We start from the raw sequence: 16940 nt of genomic DNA, 5'->3' as shown, positions 1-16940 counted from the left end.
ATAGAGACATAATAGTTAACTAATTCCTTTTAAAAACGATTAAAAATAGATAAAAATCAATCATATAATGCATCTGTAGTTTTTTAGTTTAGTTTTTGCATTTAGTTTCGTTTTAACATGTTATGCTGTATCTGTGCTGGACAGTGCCATAGAGCAGTATTGGTTTAAAAACTAAACTAAAATCTCCCAGTACTGTGGTGATCAGGAAACAGACAACCAGGAAGTGTCCAAAACAGAGGAGAATTACAGCAACATCAGAGCAAAAACGAACAATGAGGACATGAAACCAGGACTGCAGTAAGGTAAAGGAAGCTATTTATCTAAAAAAAAAAAAAATTCCTTTAGTGACCCTTTAAAGCTGTGTTCCAGCTGTTTTTGTGTTTATAAAACATCTGCAGCTACAAAAAGTGTAGCTCCTGACTTTTAATAAACACACATTCACCTGTCCCATGATCCAGCGATGCAGCCACCTGAACCCTATCTTCTCTTCCTCCTTTCTCCTTGGCGCTGGCATTACAAGTGTTGGCACCCGGTTGTGACAGCTTGCGGCTTCACAGCCAGTGTGCATGTGCGAGTCGCGCTGCGCCTCCTCAATGGCCAGCCAATCTTCTGGGACCAGTGATGTGTCCCAGAAGATTGCAGGGAGGGAGGAGGAGAAGAGAAGTTCTTCTCAAGTCGCCTAGGGGGCCCGAGCAGATACGAGAGCAGGTACCCGTCAAAACTAGGTACCTGCTCTCCCTCCCAAAAAAATGACATGCCAAAATGTGGCATACTGTAGGAGGAGGGGAGGAATGCTTAAAGCGGAACTTCCCCTTTTTGGTGGAGCTCTGCTTTAAGAACACAAAGTGGCTTTACAAACAATTTAACCTTCCCCAAAACGTTTGTTCTACAAGTGGCAAGGGTTGCCATCCTACTGGAAAAAGCTACCCCAAATTTCATGAAATTACACAACAGAACAGTGCAGTGGAATTTTCTTATGCTCAGCATTCGCCCATACCACCCATAAGATGCTGATACTACCCTTGCTAGGCACTGCAGGCAGAAGTAAGGATTCGAGTAATGAAGAGTCTCACATTGTGTTGTTCTAGTCCCCTAGGGTACAAAGTGCATATACTGTAGCACTTTGTGCCATCGTTCTATGTGGTCACTAGCGTACCCTCTTTTCTTCACCACTTTCAGACCACTCAGTATGAAGAAGATGCATATCTATAATTTAGGCATGATTGATGGTGCTGTGCCTGGCTTTGTGCACTCATGCAAAGCAAGTGTTGTCTCTAGGAATGAAAGGGAAATGGATGTGTCTGATTGATATACACTTTACAGCACATGCATGATTTCCCTGTGCTGCTCATATATGCCTGTTTGCATAACTACATGGAGCGGCTGAGGCAGTATGTATCAAGGCATGATGTTATTGCTCGATACAGTCACACCCAACAGCCATGCTTACTACACAAGGGTGTTTTGACAGCTGAGCACTTCCTCTGCCCTCAAGAATAAAGCCCAAAAATTAACCATTATTATGGAGAGGACAAGTAAAACAGGCAATTGGATCAGAAAATAAGGAATTTCTTGCAAAAATATGAAATACTTGTAGTTAATAGAAAAGAAAAATATTTTTTAGGTATTTTATTATTAACTGATCATGAGAGTGTTTAATTGACCTTTTCCCATGTATTATTTAAATATTTTTGATAATGGGGGAGGGGGTCTATTTAAATAAGCAAGCCTTTTTCTAAATAAAAAAAATAATAAATAAGCAAGCCATGCTATTTTAATGCAAGGTCTGCTTTTAATACAGAATTTGCTTATAAGATAACACATCCTACAAATAGAGATCCCACTGGATACCCCCAAACACTTGGACAATGTGCTGGAGAGCTTTCAACAACATTTTTAAAGAATCAAAGAGCTCAGGCGTCCCCAATTGTAGGACTAAATATCAAAGTAGAGGTGTAATATTCATGTATAGATTACAGAAATGCTGAACTTCTAGACTCTTTCTGATCAGTGCACTCTTTATGCTGTTAAAGGAGAAGTATAGCCCAAACTATTTTGGCTGTACCTCTCCTATGGATCTTAACAATACTGTACTTTGCATTACCCAATCCGCACAGATACTCCCGATCTCCTGGTTCGATCATGCCCCTGTCTTACTCATGCGAGAATTAGGAAGCCCTAACTGTAGGCTGTGCCACTGGCAGCTGAATAACTTTCTCCTTCAACATCCCTCCAGCGTGGAACTGGAATTTACTTTGAAACTCTATTTTGTTGAGAATAATACTCCTGATGTCTCCCTTTCCTCTCTCTGGGCAGCCCATAAGGCTGTTCTCTGGGGTCAGTGTATTGCGCTTGCCTCTGCTATGAAGAAGGATACTAAGGCCACTAAACTACAAACTTAAGGTCCTTGAACACCGACATTCTCCATCCTCATCCCTGCTCAGATTACCTGCTTATGCATGACTCTTAATGATTTGGCATTGGGTCAGGTGAAAAAAGCCTCAGTCCGGCTGAAACAACTATATTACGATAAGGCTAACAAAGCACACTCATTGTTAGCTAAAAAACTGGCTGACCGTTCCCACACAACAACTCTGCATTAAATCAAGAATAGGTTGAGTTGCCTACTTTCTCATCCCCAAGATATTGAGGAAATCTACACTGACTTATAATATCCCCTGGGATCCCTCATAATCCCCCCGCCTGATCTGGCGGAGTGTATGAATCAATATCTAGAGCGGAGGATTCCCCAACTCCAGTCCGCAGACCTCCTTTCTCTCAATGCGCCCATCACAGAAGAAGAACTTATGTTGACCATCAAAACCCTACCCAGACGGCCTACTTCCTTCCCTTGTTGCTACCGGATATGTATAAACTCTTCAATAGTTTATTCAGCAAACCCCCATTCCAATTGACATGCAGAGATCCTTTCTCACCCTGATCCCAAAATCAGTCAAGGACCCCTCCTTGTACACCAGCGGTTGTAGATTCTAGTAGATTGTTGGTGTCTATGTCCCAACTTAGACTGTTTTGGTGAAAATTATCACGTGAACATGAGCTTAAATCCAAAAAAATCACTGCTGACCTCCTTCCTCTGCAATCCCAAGGTGCCAGATAGTCTCACCCATCAGATGTCCTCACCCTGGGCGGCACACAATTTTTTCAATTTTGGACACTTAGCAGACCCTAGATACTGCAAATGACTGCCATTTCCCAAACTTTAGGATAAATATGATCTACCTCGCCAGGTGTTTATATGGATATATGCAGATTCTCTATTATGCCCAACTATAATTCCAAATAAGCGATTTTCCACACCCTCCCATTTTAAAACCATTATATTGGGGGGCTCCACATGTAGGGGCTTGATCTCCGATATCTATCAGATACTTAATGCCTACTCCATATCAGCCCAGGGTAAACATGCCTATATGCTTCGTTGGGAAAGGGTACTTGGGGAAGAAATTCCTATAGCGATGTGGCAGGCAATCTGGTCTCCGGCGGCCAAGAGTTCTTTTTGTACTCTCTATAAGGAAAATACTTATAAAATTCTCTACTTCTGGTACTGTACCTGACTCCGGATGTGCTCCATGTCATCTATCCCTCTTGTTCTGATCGATGCTGGCGCTGCATGGGGATAAAGGCACCCATTCCCCCATTTATTGGAGCTGCGTTTTAATAGTTCCATTTTGGCATTCAACGCAGCAATTGCTAAATCGCCTCTTTGAGGTGCCTGTCCCTATGGCACCAAATGTTGTTCCTGCTAGGCCTTTCCCCCATTAAAAATAGCCAAACCCTATAACTGGGACATGCAATTAGCGGACCTCCAGCTGTTGCAGAACTACAAGTCCCATGAGGCATAGCAAGACTCCGACAGCCACAAGTAAGACAACCAGAGGCAGAGGCATGATGGGACTTGTAGTTCTGCAACAGCTGGAGGTCCACTAATTGCATGTCTCTGCCCTATAAGAAGCTTCTTAGACATATCCTTTGGGCTCCTCTGCCTGGTTGCCCTCAACTGGAAGCGGCACTCTCCACCTTCCCCAGACGCCCTGTATGCTAGGGTCAAAGATGTGGAGCTAATGGAGAAAATGACAGCTAGAATATAGGATAGACTGGAAGCCCACTCTAAGGTCTGGGGGCTGTGGCATCTCTGGGAGGATCGCCTGGAACCTGTGGTGGAGCCAAGGGGATGATCCTTTACTTTTCCCTTATCTCTTTCCTTCTCTATCCTCTTCTTTTTCTTTCCTCTTCATATTATCCCTTTTATTCTCCATGCCTAACTTCATGTCATGCCCGACTTTATATATTGTTTAATATAATTTTAATGTTCCAGCAGTGGTTTTGCATAATTCCAAACTGTGTTATTTGCAGTTGTTTTTTCCAGGTTTCTCTCACAATGTCATCACTAATGCCGCGTACACACCATCACTTTATGTGATGAAAAAAAACGACACTTTCTGTGAAGTAAAAAATGACGTTTTTGAAACTTCAATTTTCAAAGACGAAGTTGCCTACACACCATCGTTTTCTCACAATGATCTTGCAAAGTGAGGTTACGTTCCACCACGTTTTACCATTGAAGCTTGCTTCATAAGTAGCTTCTGGGCATGCGTGGATGAAAAAACGTCTTAGAAAACGACGTTTTTTGCTACACACGGTCAATTTCTGTGAAGTAAAAAGTGCACTTTTGAAAAACGACACATACAATTGAAGCATGCTTCAATTTTTTTGGGTCGTTTTTTACAAGACATAAAACGACGTTTTCCCCCACACACAGTCAATTAAAGTGACGTTTTTAAAAACGTAATTTTTTTTCATCACATAAAGTGATGGTGTGTACGCGGCATTACTGTGGAATGTATATCAGAAACATTGCAAATGTCCCTTTCTTTTCCATTGCTATTTGGAATATTCACATTTTGCTTTTTGTATTTTTTCTCTTACGTGATAACTAATAAAACTGTTATTTGAAGAAAAAAATTAAATACATCATTGTAAGCTGGCATATGTTTCCAATTGCTGGCCCACGATAATGTCCCCGCAAAATCTCACCCATGTGCAGTAATCATCCTTTTTCTTATGTGTATACACTATATACATCGAGCTATGCTACCATTGCCTTGAGGAACCTGGAAGAATATAAAAGAAGGAAAGATAAGAAAAAAATATATATTCTAAAAAAAAATTGGTTAATGATTGCGGAACAGCATGCTCAGTAGCATGCAACACAGAAATGCATATTGTGGGGGTAAGGCCTGCTTTAGTTGTGACACGAGATACTTTGACACACCTTGACAAAGGCTGGACAGTGTAGACAACGCTGTCATGTGAGTACTTAGCCTCTAATCATTAGCATCTAGTTACTAGCACTTCAGTCTGGGCCACAAAGATCTTCTTAGCTCCAATGAACCTAAGCTCTAAGGGCCAGATCCACAGCCAGCGGGCTTAACTTAAATCTTCCTATTTAAGTTACACCGCCGCAAAATTTCTACCTAAGTGCCCGATCCACAAAGCACTTACCTAGAAATTTTCGGCTATGTAACTTAAATCTGTCCGGCGCAAGTCGTGCCCAATCTAATGGGGCGAGTCCCATTTAAATTAGGCGCGCTCTCCCGCGACGGACGTACTGCGCATGCTCCCAACGCGATTTTCCCGACGTGCATTGCGCGAAATTACGTTGCGCCGAGTTTTGTGAATCACACCGGGTAAAAAAAGTTGCGTCGGGAAAAAAAAGATGCGGCGGGAAAAAAAAAATGTAAAAAAAATTTTGACATCGCCTCGGGAAAGAAGGGTATACTTTTACAAGGTGTACTAACTTTACACTTTGTAAAAGCAGCCCTAATTTTGCGTTTGCAAACTAACAACTTACGGAGACTTCACGAAGGGAAACCGCTTCGTGGATCTCCGTAAGTGCTAATTTGCATACCCGAAGCGGCATTTCGACGAGAAATGCCCCCAGCGGCGGCCGAGGTACTGCATCCTAAGATCCGACAGTGTAAAACTATTACACCTGCCGGATCTTAGGAATATCTATGCGTAACTGATTCTGTGGATCAGTCGCATAGATAGAAACAGGGATACGCAGGCGTATCAGCAGATACGCCTGTTTATCCCTTTTGAGGATCTGGCCCTAAGATCACATTTCTGGCACCAAGCCCTGAACATACTGTAAATGCCCTTCCTCTAACTGCTAACAACCAAGCCCCTAATACTAAGCCCCTAATACTAAGCCAGATCACCTCTAAAATAATTGTTACTCAATCCTAGAGCTCCACATCTCACAATGCAGAAAGGGAATTGCTATTTTTAACAATGTTTGCAATATGTATAGATACCCTGTTTCTTTAATATAGGTTAACCACTGGAGTTTTTATTTTTTGCGCTCTATAAACAAAGAGTAACATCGATTTCGGCAATTCGCACAGGAGAGCCGACCTGCCACAGTATATCTGCATGAGCTGGTCGGCTCTCCTGTGCGAATTGCCAAAATCGATGTTGCTCTTTGTTTGTTTATAGTGCAAAAAATTAAAACCGCAGAGGTGATCATATTCCACCAAAAGTAAGTTCTATTCGTGAGAGAAAAAAAAGATGTCAATTTTGTTTGGGTACAGCATTGCACGAATGCGCAATTGTCAGTTAAACCGATGCAGTGCCGTATCGCAAAAAAATGTCCTGGTCATTAGGGCTCCATTCACATGTAGCGCCCCCCCCCCCTTTTTAGTTAGTGGGGCGTTACGCTAAAGTTAGTGGGGAATGGGAGACTTTACTTTCTCCCATTCACTAATTGTTAGTTTGAGCTGGTGCCAGTTCAGAACTGCCTCTTGGGTCAGTCTGTGTGTCCAGGGGTGCGCTCCCACCCCTGGGCGACAGTTGGCGCTATAGGGGTTCTGATGGAACCATCCTTCCCCAGCAGCCAATCGGAGGAGTTCCCCTCTTTGGGCATGCTGGCGGGGGGGTATATCTGGAGCACCCGCCATTTTTTTGGACAGTCTGTGGGGCCCGAGTTCCAGGTGCGGCATCCACCTTTAGGGTGCGCGCATCCGTGGGCCCCATCCTCATGGCCAGTCGGGGGGAGGCTGTGCACCTCGCGTAGCCTTTCGCTGATGAAGAAAGGGACCCCAGCGGCCTGCTGGGTTCCAGATCCTAAGCTGGAGGCTGAACGGTGGGGGATTGGCTCGGGAAAACCTAAGTGCAGAGGTTGTCTGTGAGGCCTGGACGAACCACCGGGGATCCGATCACCGCGCTACGTGACGGGTATCTTTCTTATACTGTCAGTGGGGGATCCTGTAGAACAAAACTTACTGGGAGGATTCTCTATCCTTAAACTTCAATTATACCAAGAAAATTTACTACGCCTGTGGCAGAGGCATTGTTTCCTCCCAGTGATCTGATTATTGCGAGCGACCCTTTGGCTGCCAGGTCCAAGTTAATTGCCTGTCCAAGGGGCACTTACCCACCCTGACGAGGGTGGCGACGTTTAAATCATCTGAGCCGAGAGCAGGCTTGCTCTCTATGTTTCTTTGATATCCAAGGCCTGACGCTACAAGTCTTTCCTACTCATCAACCTCTTTCCTATACTGTGTGTCATGTTGATGTTGGCCTTGTTGGCTCTGGAATAAAGCATTAAAAAAACCTCACGCTACCTGCTGGACACTTGTTCTTTTATCCACACTCATAAGCATCGTCATTACACAGAAGAATTTGGTAACTTAATACGCCGATCCCAAATTAACCAGCGGCTCCTAGCGCTACACAGACTAATGCGTTTTTTGATGCATTTTGCAGTGAAATTTTTTAACATGGTTTCCTATGGAACATATTCACATCAATGCTTTTTTGTGCCTCTGCGTTTTTGGAAAGGGTCGGGGACTTTTTTCCCGCAAAAAGCAGCATTTTGCATGTAATCGAATTCAATGGACCCACATCCAAAACGCAAGTACCGCGTTTTTGACGAGATTTTGCCGCGATTTGCATTTTTTTTACCTGTTTATAGCTGTTTGTTAAAGGAAATGTAACATAAAAAATTGCCAGCTAAAAAAAAGGAAATAAAAAAAAAAGCAAATCGCGGTAAAATTGCAGTAAAAACGTGTGTCGAAAAACGCAGCAAGCACCTCAAAAAGCACTGCAAAAACACTCAAAAGCAACATGCATAGGTGTGAATCGAGCCTAAGTTCCCTTTCACACTTATACGACTTGTAGCACGATTTTGGATGGCAAAATCGTATGACAAGTCATTCTTCATGATTTTCAATGACTACCATTCATACTGGCACGACTTTAAGTCATGCGGACTTCAAAGTAGTTCCTGCATTACTTTTTTCTGAAGTCGGATCAAAGTCGGATTCCGTATTAACAGATCCGACTTTGGCATGCGACTTGTACACGACTTTTGCATGAAGGGGAACTCCACGCCAATTAAAAAAAAAAAAAGACATGGGTTCCCCTTTCATGAGCATACCGAGCCCTTCGGTCTGGTATGGATTTTAAGGGGAACCCCAAAAATCCTTACCAGACCCTTTTCCGAGCACCAGCCCAGCCGGTCAGGAAAGGGGTGGGGACGAGCGAGCGCCCCCTCCTGAGCTGTGCCAGGCCGCATGCCCTCAACATGGGGGGGTGGGTGCTTTGGGGCAGGGGGGCCCTGCACCCCCCACCCCAAGGAACCTTGCCCCCATGTTGGTGAAGACAAGGGCCCCTTCCCAACAACCCCATACTCATTCACATAGGGTGGGGTGCCGGGATCTGGGGGCCCCCTTATTAAAGGGGGCTCCCAGATTCCGATAAGCCCCCCGCCCACAGACCCCAACAACCAACAGCCAGGGTTGTTGGGAAGGGGCCCTTGTCCTCATCAACATGGGGGCAAGGTGATTTGGGGTGGGGGGTGCAGGGCCTCCCCTGCCCCAAAGCACCCACCCCCCCATGTTAAGGGCATGCGGCCTGGTATGGCTCAGGAGGGGGGGCACTCGCTCGTCCCTACCCCCTTTCCTGACCGGCCGGGCTGGTGCTCGGATAAGGGTCTGGTATGGATTTTGGGGGTTCCCCTTAAAATCCATACCAGACCGAAGGGCCCGGTATTCTCATGAAGGGGGAACCCATGCCATTTTTTTCCCAAAAAATTGGTGTGGAGTTCCCCCCAATTATTGGGGGATCAAAGTCACGTCCCTGCTCATTGAAGTCGTACTTCAAGATGTGGGGCAAAGTCGTATGACTGTCTTGTCAAAATCGCTGCAAATTTGCGGTGAAGATGCACAAGTGTGAAAGGGACCTAAGGGGGCAAATCCTTCCTTGAGGCTAGGTTCACACTGCTGCAAACTCAAAATCGTTGGGATTTTGCCGTGATTCGCGGCCACAATTTCAGGGAATGCCAGTCTATAGAGCTGAATTCACATCACACACGGATCAAACTCACACAGGACCCTTTTTTCCGCAGCTTAGATTCACACCGCACTGATGTGAACGGCACTAATGGAAAACAATGTTATTTTGATGACTTGCGAATTTGAGCGATCGCAACGGCTCAAATTTCGCAAAAGAATTCGCAGCAGTGTGAACCCAGCCTAATGGTTGAGTATTGAGCTTATGATCACCTTGGGAAAAACACAGTATCCCTACCCTCACAATGCTTACAGTAACCGAGAATCAGCTGTACTCTTGATGTCTGTTCTTAAAGTCAGGAAAACAAGTAATAGATAGTTATTGGCTATAAAAGAAACCCCAGATGATGATCTAATGGATCGAAACGCGTCGGAAACCTGCTGACACTACTGCTTTTTAATTTCATGCCTGATTTAACTGCTGAAAATGTGAGTGGAAATATTTTATTTACTGCTAAGTAACGGATTTACACTATGTGCATCTTTGCCTTTCTTCTATCCCTTCCCTTGAGCTGAGATTTTGAGCCACCCATATGGATCCAAGTCCCTAACATCAAAAGCTGACCTATAGTCAAATCCTTCTTCTGGTTAAATCATTGCCTGCATTGGATTTCTTCTCCCTGTTTGCCACCTATGATTCCTCTAAGGCCGCGTACAGACGAGCAAACATGTACGATGAAACCGGTCCGCCGGACCGTTTTCACCGTACATGTCTGCCCGGGGATTTCTGTATGATGGCTGTACTCACCATCATACAGAAATCCGTGTGTAAACAATACGCGGGGCGACGATGACGCGGCGACGTGGGCGGCCCTGCCAGTTCAATGCTTCCACGCATGCGTCAAAGTCATTCGACGCATGCGAGGGATGGCGGGCGCTCGGACATGTACGGTAGGTCTGTACAGACGACCGAACATGTCCGAGCGGACAGGATTCCAGCGGGCTGTTTCTAAACAAGTTTGGAAATATTTGCCTGCTGGGAAAAAGGCCCGGCGGGCAAATGTACGCTGGAATCCTGTCCGCTCGGGCCTACACACGACCGAACATGTCTGCTGAAACTGGTCCGCGGACCTGTTTCAGCAGACATGTTCGGTCGTCTGTACGGGGCCTAGGAGTGGGATACCATCAGTTACAAGCCTGTATGACCCATTAGGTATAAGCCTATTTTGGGTCCACTGATTCCGGTAAGCCTCCATTTATTTCGGTGGTGGATTCACTTCACTTCATGCCTGCGAAGACAAGTCACTTGATTGATTGATTCACTCACCAATTTCTGAACTGTTTTAATTTTCTATATATGAGAGACTTTTATCACCAAGTTTTGTATTCATATTTGTGGATTTGCCATCACATTTACGGCTACAAGTTATTAGATATATTTCCAGTATATCTAATCCTTTCACATATATTTAGCGCTACACTTTTTTGTTTATAAAAGAAACTGACTTCAATTCTCATTGTTAACCTTTCACTCTAATGAATTAAAACACATTGTACAAGACAATTACAAGTTTGAGAATGCTTTAAAATCCAAAATCCTTTCTAAAGAGGATAGATGTTCGTGTTTATTTAGCTTACGTAGCTGCCAACATATTCAAAGCAGCATCTTAGGCAGATATAATCAATTGAATTTCGATTAATATAAGTGTCATGCACTCAGTGTATTAGCAGTGTCCAAGTTTGCCACAAATTAATTAAAGTAGAAAAGATCATTATGTGCTTCCAGTAGTAAAACAACATATAATATTCAGTTCAACACAGTGCACTAAAAGTATGTTGGCAATATCACTGCTAGCTGAAAATATAGACATTACTGTAATTTTATTAATAGGTTTTAAGATAAGACGTCCCATTAAATGTCTTTTAGACTTAGCAAAGTATGATAAATTGTATTCTTAAGGATCTCCTCTAATAAGATTGATGCACCCAACATTTTACAGCACTGTTTACTCATAATAATGCAATCCATTCAGGACTACCCTAGGATATGATAGTTGGCAGACACACAAGAGATTACTGGCAGCACTAATGCTTGAAAGAATTCTGTAGATCCTTCCAATGTTCCTATGAGAGGAAATGGAAAAAGACAACCAAGTTTAATAGCTAGTACAATGCACTTATTTACCTGCTTTTTTGGAATGCAATAAACCAACTGTGTTGTTTTTTTATCCCTCGAAAAGTATTCTAACGTTAAGGATTAATACCAGCTTTACCATGTTAGTAGGTTAGAAACATAAACGACAGAGCACCTCAAAGCAACAAAGAAAGTCATTTTATCTACAGTTTTACTTCGACAGTGCCTTGAAAAAGTATTCACACCCCTTGAAATTTTCCAAATTTTGTCATGTTACAACCAAAAACATAAATGTATTTTTATTGGCATTTTATGTGATAGACCAACACAAAGTGGCACACGATAGTGAAGCAAAAGGAAAATGATAAATGGTTTTCACGTTTTATTTTTTTACAAATACTGTATTTATCGGGGTATTGCGCGCTCTGGCGTATAGCGCGCACCCCTAATGTGGACCCGCAATTCCTTAAAAAAAAAACATTTTAGTACTTACAGTTTTGGTGTCTTGCGCGGCGTCCATCGGCGGCCTCATCGGGTCCGGCGTCCGTCTGCGGCTTCGGTGGTGTCCCCCCGGCTTCTCCCGCGCTGTCTCCCCATCGAATCGCCGCTTCCTGCGCTCAGTTTGAATGCCTGTGCCGACATATACCGAGTGCAGTACACTCGTCTACATTCAGCCAGGCTCGGCTTCGCTCGTGCTCACGCTCTGTGACGTTTATGCGTGAGCACGAGCAAATCCGAGCCTGGCCGAATGTAGACGAGTGTACTGCACTCGGTATATGTCGGCGCAGGCATTCAAACTGAGCGCGGGAAGCGGGTATCAGCGTATATCGCGCACCCACGATTTTCCCCTTACTTTAAGGGGAAAAAAGTGCGCGGTATATGCCGATAAATACGGTAAATATCTAAAATTATGGAGTGCATTTGTATTCAGCCTATTTTACTCTGATATACTAACTAAAATCCAGTGGAACCAATTGCCTCCAGAATTCATCTAATTAGTAAATACAGGGAGTGCAGAATTATTAGGCAAGTTGTATTTTTGAGGATTAATTTTATTATTGAACAAGAACCATGTTCTCAATGAACCCAAAAAACTCATTAATATCAAAGCTGAATATTTTTGGAAGTAGTTTTTAGTTTGTTTTTAGTTTTAGCTATTTTAGGGGGATATCTGTGTGTGCAGGTGACTATTACTGTGCATAATTATTAGGCAACTTAACAAAAAAAAATATATACCCATTTCAATTATTTATTTTTACCAGTGAAACCAATATAACATCTCAACATTCACAAATATAAATTTCTGACATTCAAAAACAAAACAAAAACAAATCAGTGACCAATATAGCCACCTTTCTTTGCAAGGACACTCAAAAGCCTGCCATCCATGGATTCTGTCAGTGTTTTGATCTGTTCACCATCAACATTTCGTGCAGCAGCAACCACAGCCTCCCAGACACTGTTCAGAGAGGTGTACTGTTTTCCCTCCTTGTAAATCTCACATTTGATGATGGACCACAGGTTCTCAATGGGGTTCAGATCAGGTGAACAAGGAGGCCATGTCATTAGTTTTTCTTCTTTTATACCCTTTCTTGCCAGCCACGCTGTGGAGTACTTGGACGCGTGTGATGGAGCATTGTCCTGCATGAAAATCATGTTTTTCTTGAAGGATGCAGACTTCTTCCTGTACCACTGCTTGAAGAAGGTGTCTTCCAGAAACTGTCAGTAGGACTGGGAGTTGAGCTTGACTCCATCCTCAACCCGAAAAGGCCCCACAAGCTCATCTTTGATGATACCAGCCCAAACCAGTACTCCACCTCCACCTTGCTGGCGTCTGAGTCGGACTGGAGCTCTCTGCCCTTTACCAATCCAGCCACGGGCCCATCCATCTGGCCCATCAAGACTCACTCTCATTTCATCAGTCCATAAAACCTTAGAAAAATCAGTCTTGAGATATTTCTTGGCCCAGTCTTGACGTTTCAGCTTGTGTGTCTTGTTCAGTGGTGGTCGTCTTTCAGCCTTTCTTACCTTGGCCATGTCTCTGAGTATTGCATACCTTGTGCTTTTGGGCACTCCAGTGATGTTGCAGCTCTGAAATATGGCCAAACTGGTGGCAAGTGGCATATTGGCAGCTGCACGCTTGACTTTTCTCAGTTCATGGGCAGTTATTTTGCGCCTTGGTTTTTCCACACGCTTCTTGCGACCCTGTTGACTATTTTGAATGAAACGCTTGATTGTTCGATGATCACGCTTCAGAAGATTTGCAATTTTAAGAGTGCTGCATCCCTCTGCAAGATATCTCACTATTTTTGACTTTTCTGAGCCTGTCAAGTCCTTCTTTTGACCCATTTTGCCAAAGGAAATGAAGTTGACTAATAATTATGCACACCTGATATAGGGTGTTGATGTCATTAGACCACACCCCTTCTCATTACAGAGATGCACATCACCTAATATGCTTAATTGGTAGTAGGCTTTCGAGCCTATACAGCTTGGAGTAAGACAACATGCATAAAGAGGATGATGTGGTCAAAATACTCATTTGCCTAATAATTCTGCACTCCCTGTAGAGTCCACCTGTGTGTAATTAATCTCTGTATAAATCAAGCTGTTCTGTGAAGCACTCAGAGGTTTGTTAGAATACCTTAGTGAACAAACAGCATCATGAAGGCCAAGGAACACACCAGACAGGTCAGAGATAAAGTTGTGGAGACTTTTGAAGCAGGGTTAGGTTATAAAAAAATAGCCCAAGCTTTGAACATCTCAAGGAGCACTGTTCAATTAATCGTCCAAAAATGGAAACAGTTTGACACAACTGCAAACCTAGCAAGACATGGTTGTCCACCTAAACTGACAGGCCGGGCAAGGAGAGCATTAATCAGAGAAGCAGCCAAGCGGCCCATGGTAACTCTGGAGGAGCTGCAGAGATCCACAGCTAAGGTGAAAAAATCTGTTCACAGGACAACTATTAGTTGTCCACTCCACAAATCTGGCTTTTATGGAAGAGTAGCAAGAAGAAAGCTATTGTTGAAAGAAAGCCATAAGAAGTCCTGTTTGCAGTTTGCAAGAAGCGATGTGGGGGCCACAGCAAACATGTGGAAGAAGGTGCTCTGGTCAGATGAGACCAAAATTGAACCTTTTGGCCTAAAACAAAAATGCTATGTGTGGCGGAAAACTAACACTGTACATCACCCTGAATACACCATCCCCACTGTGAAACATGCTGGTGGCAGCATCATGTTGTGTGGATGATTTTCTTCAGCAGGGACAGGGAAGCTGGTCAGAGTTGATGGGAAGATGGATAGAACCAATCACAGGGCAAACTTAGAAGAAAACCTGTAAGAGTCTGCACAAGACTTCAGACTGAGGCAGATGTCCACCTTACAGCAGGACGGCCCTAAACATACAGTCAGAGCTACAATGGAATGATTTAGATCAAATCATAGTATATCAAGCTAGAAAGGCCCAGTCAAAGCCCAGACCTAAATACAATTGAGAATCTGTGGCAAGACTTGAAAATTGCTCTTCACAGACACTCTCTGTCCAATCTGACAGAGCTTGAGCTATTTTGCAAAGAAAAATGTGCAAAAATGTCCCTCTCTAGCTGGTATAGACATTTCAGCTGTAATTGCAGCAGAAGGTGGTTATACAAAGTATTGACTCAGGGGGGCTAAATATGATTGCCACAGATATGTATTTGTAAAAAAAAAAATTGAGAAAATCATTTATCATTTTCCTTCCACTTCACAATTATGTGTCACTTTATGTTGGTCTATGGCATAAAATCCCAATAAAATGCATTTATGTTTTTGGTTGTAACATGACAAAATGTGGAAAATTACATAACTTTGTAATGGTTATGTAACTTTATATCTATTACACCAAAAATCAGACCACAAATTGAGATACGCCCATCTTTACACTGACCTATAGGCAAGGCTTACCAAGCATACCTAAGAATTAGGGGGCATTAACACCACATTGATGCCTTTGCATGGCTTTTTGATATAGAAATTGAATCACAACTGGAATATGATAGCTTACACAAGTGGCACAGTATGAGTAATAGTTTTCACAGCTTGCTCGGATAATGGCAATGGTTGTCGATAAGGCACTTCTTCAGACAAGCAATATAATATAGGCTTGCAGATCACTGAATGCACAACAATTGCTTCCTTTGCAGGTGAAATCAATATGACTACATTGCCCTCAGTTGCCAACGTCTCTGTGGGATGTCTGGCTGGCCGTAAGAGACAATTCAAGGAAACCAGCAGAAAAAGATTCCTTGTAAGTAGGGATGAGCTTGATGTTCGAGTCGAATGTAAGTTCGACTCGAACATCGGGTGTTTGCCGAACAGCGAACAATATGGGGCATTTGCGGGAAATTCGTATGGTGTGGAACGCCCCATAATACACTGCGAGATCGCAGTGCATTAGTGTCTGATGATTGGCCAAACCATGCACCGGACCTGAATGCTTTGGCCAATCACAGCGCACTCTGCAGAGAGAGCCATAATTGGCCAAAGGCAGGTTGTCTTTGGAAAATCATGGCTCAGGGGGACTAAGTCCACGCCCAACACTATATAAGGCTACTTACATAGCGGTCGTGTATAGTGTGTGACTGTGGATGGAGATCGATTGAGATAGATTAGGCAGGCAGGTTAGTTAGTTATTTGCAGTGTATTTGATATATATATATATATATATATATATATATATATATATATATATATATATATATATATATAGTCATGGCCGAAATTGTTGGAACCCCAGAAATTTTTTCAGAAAATCAAGTATTTCTCACAGAAAAGTATTGCAGTAACACGTGTTTTGCTATACACGTGTTTATTCCCTTTGTGTGTATTAGAACAAAACAAAAAAAAGGGATGGAAAAAATTAGACATAATGTCACACAAAACTCCAAAAATGGGCTGGTCAAAATTCTTGGCACCCATAACTTAATATTTGGTTGCACACCCTTTGGAAAAAATCACTGAAATCAGTCGCTTCCTATAACCATCAATAAGCTTCTTACATCACTCACCCGGAATTTTGGACCACTCTACCTTTGCAAACTGCTCCAGGTCTCTCTTTTTGGAAGAGTGCCTTTTACCAACAGCAATTTTAAGATCTATCCACAGGTGTTCATTTGTTCAATGGGATTTAGATCTGGACTCATTGCTGGCAACTTTAGAACTCTCCAGCCCTTTTTTGCCATCCATTTCTGGGTGCTTTTTGACGTGTTTGGGGTCATTGTCCTGCTGGAGGACCCAAGATCTCGGATGCAAATCCAGCTGTCTCACACCCCGGGGGAGCTCTACAGTGCAACCCAAAATCCTTTGGTAATCCTCAGATTTCATGATGCCTTGCACACATTCAAGGCACCCAGTGCCAGAGGCAGCAAAACAACCCCAAAACATCATTGAACCTCCACCATATTTCACTGTACATACTGTGTTCTTTTATTTGTAGGCCTCATTCTGTTTTTG

The sequence above is a fragment of the Rana temporaria genome, chromosome 2 (genome assembly GCF_905171775.1).
Source record: "Rana temporaria chromosome 2, aRanTem1.1, whole genome shotgun sequence".
NCBI classification, from domain to species: domain Eukaryota; kingdom Metazoa; phylum Chordata; class Amphibia; order Anura; family Ranidae; genus Rana; species Rana temporaria.
Note: the sequence above shows the minus strand (reverse complement) of the source record.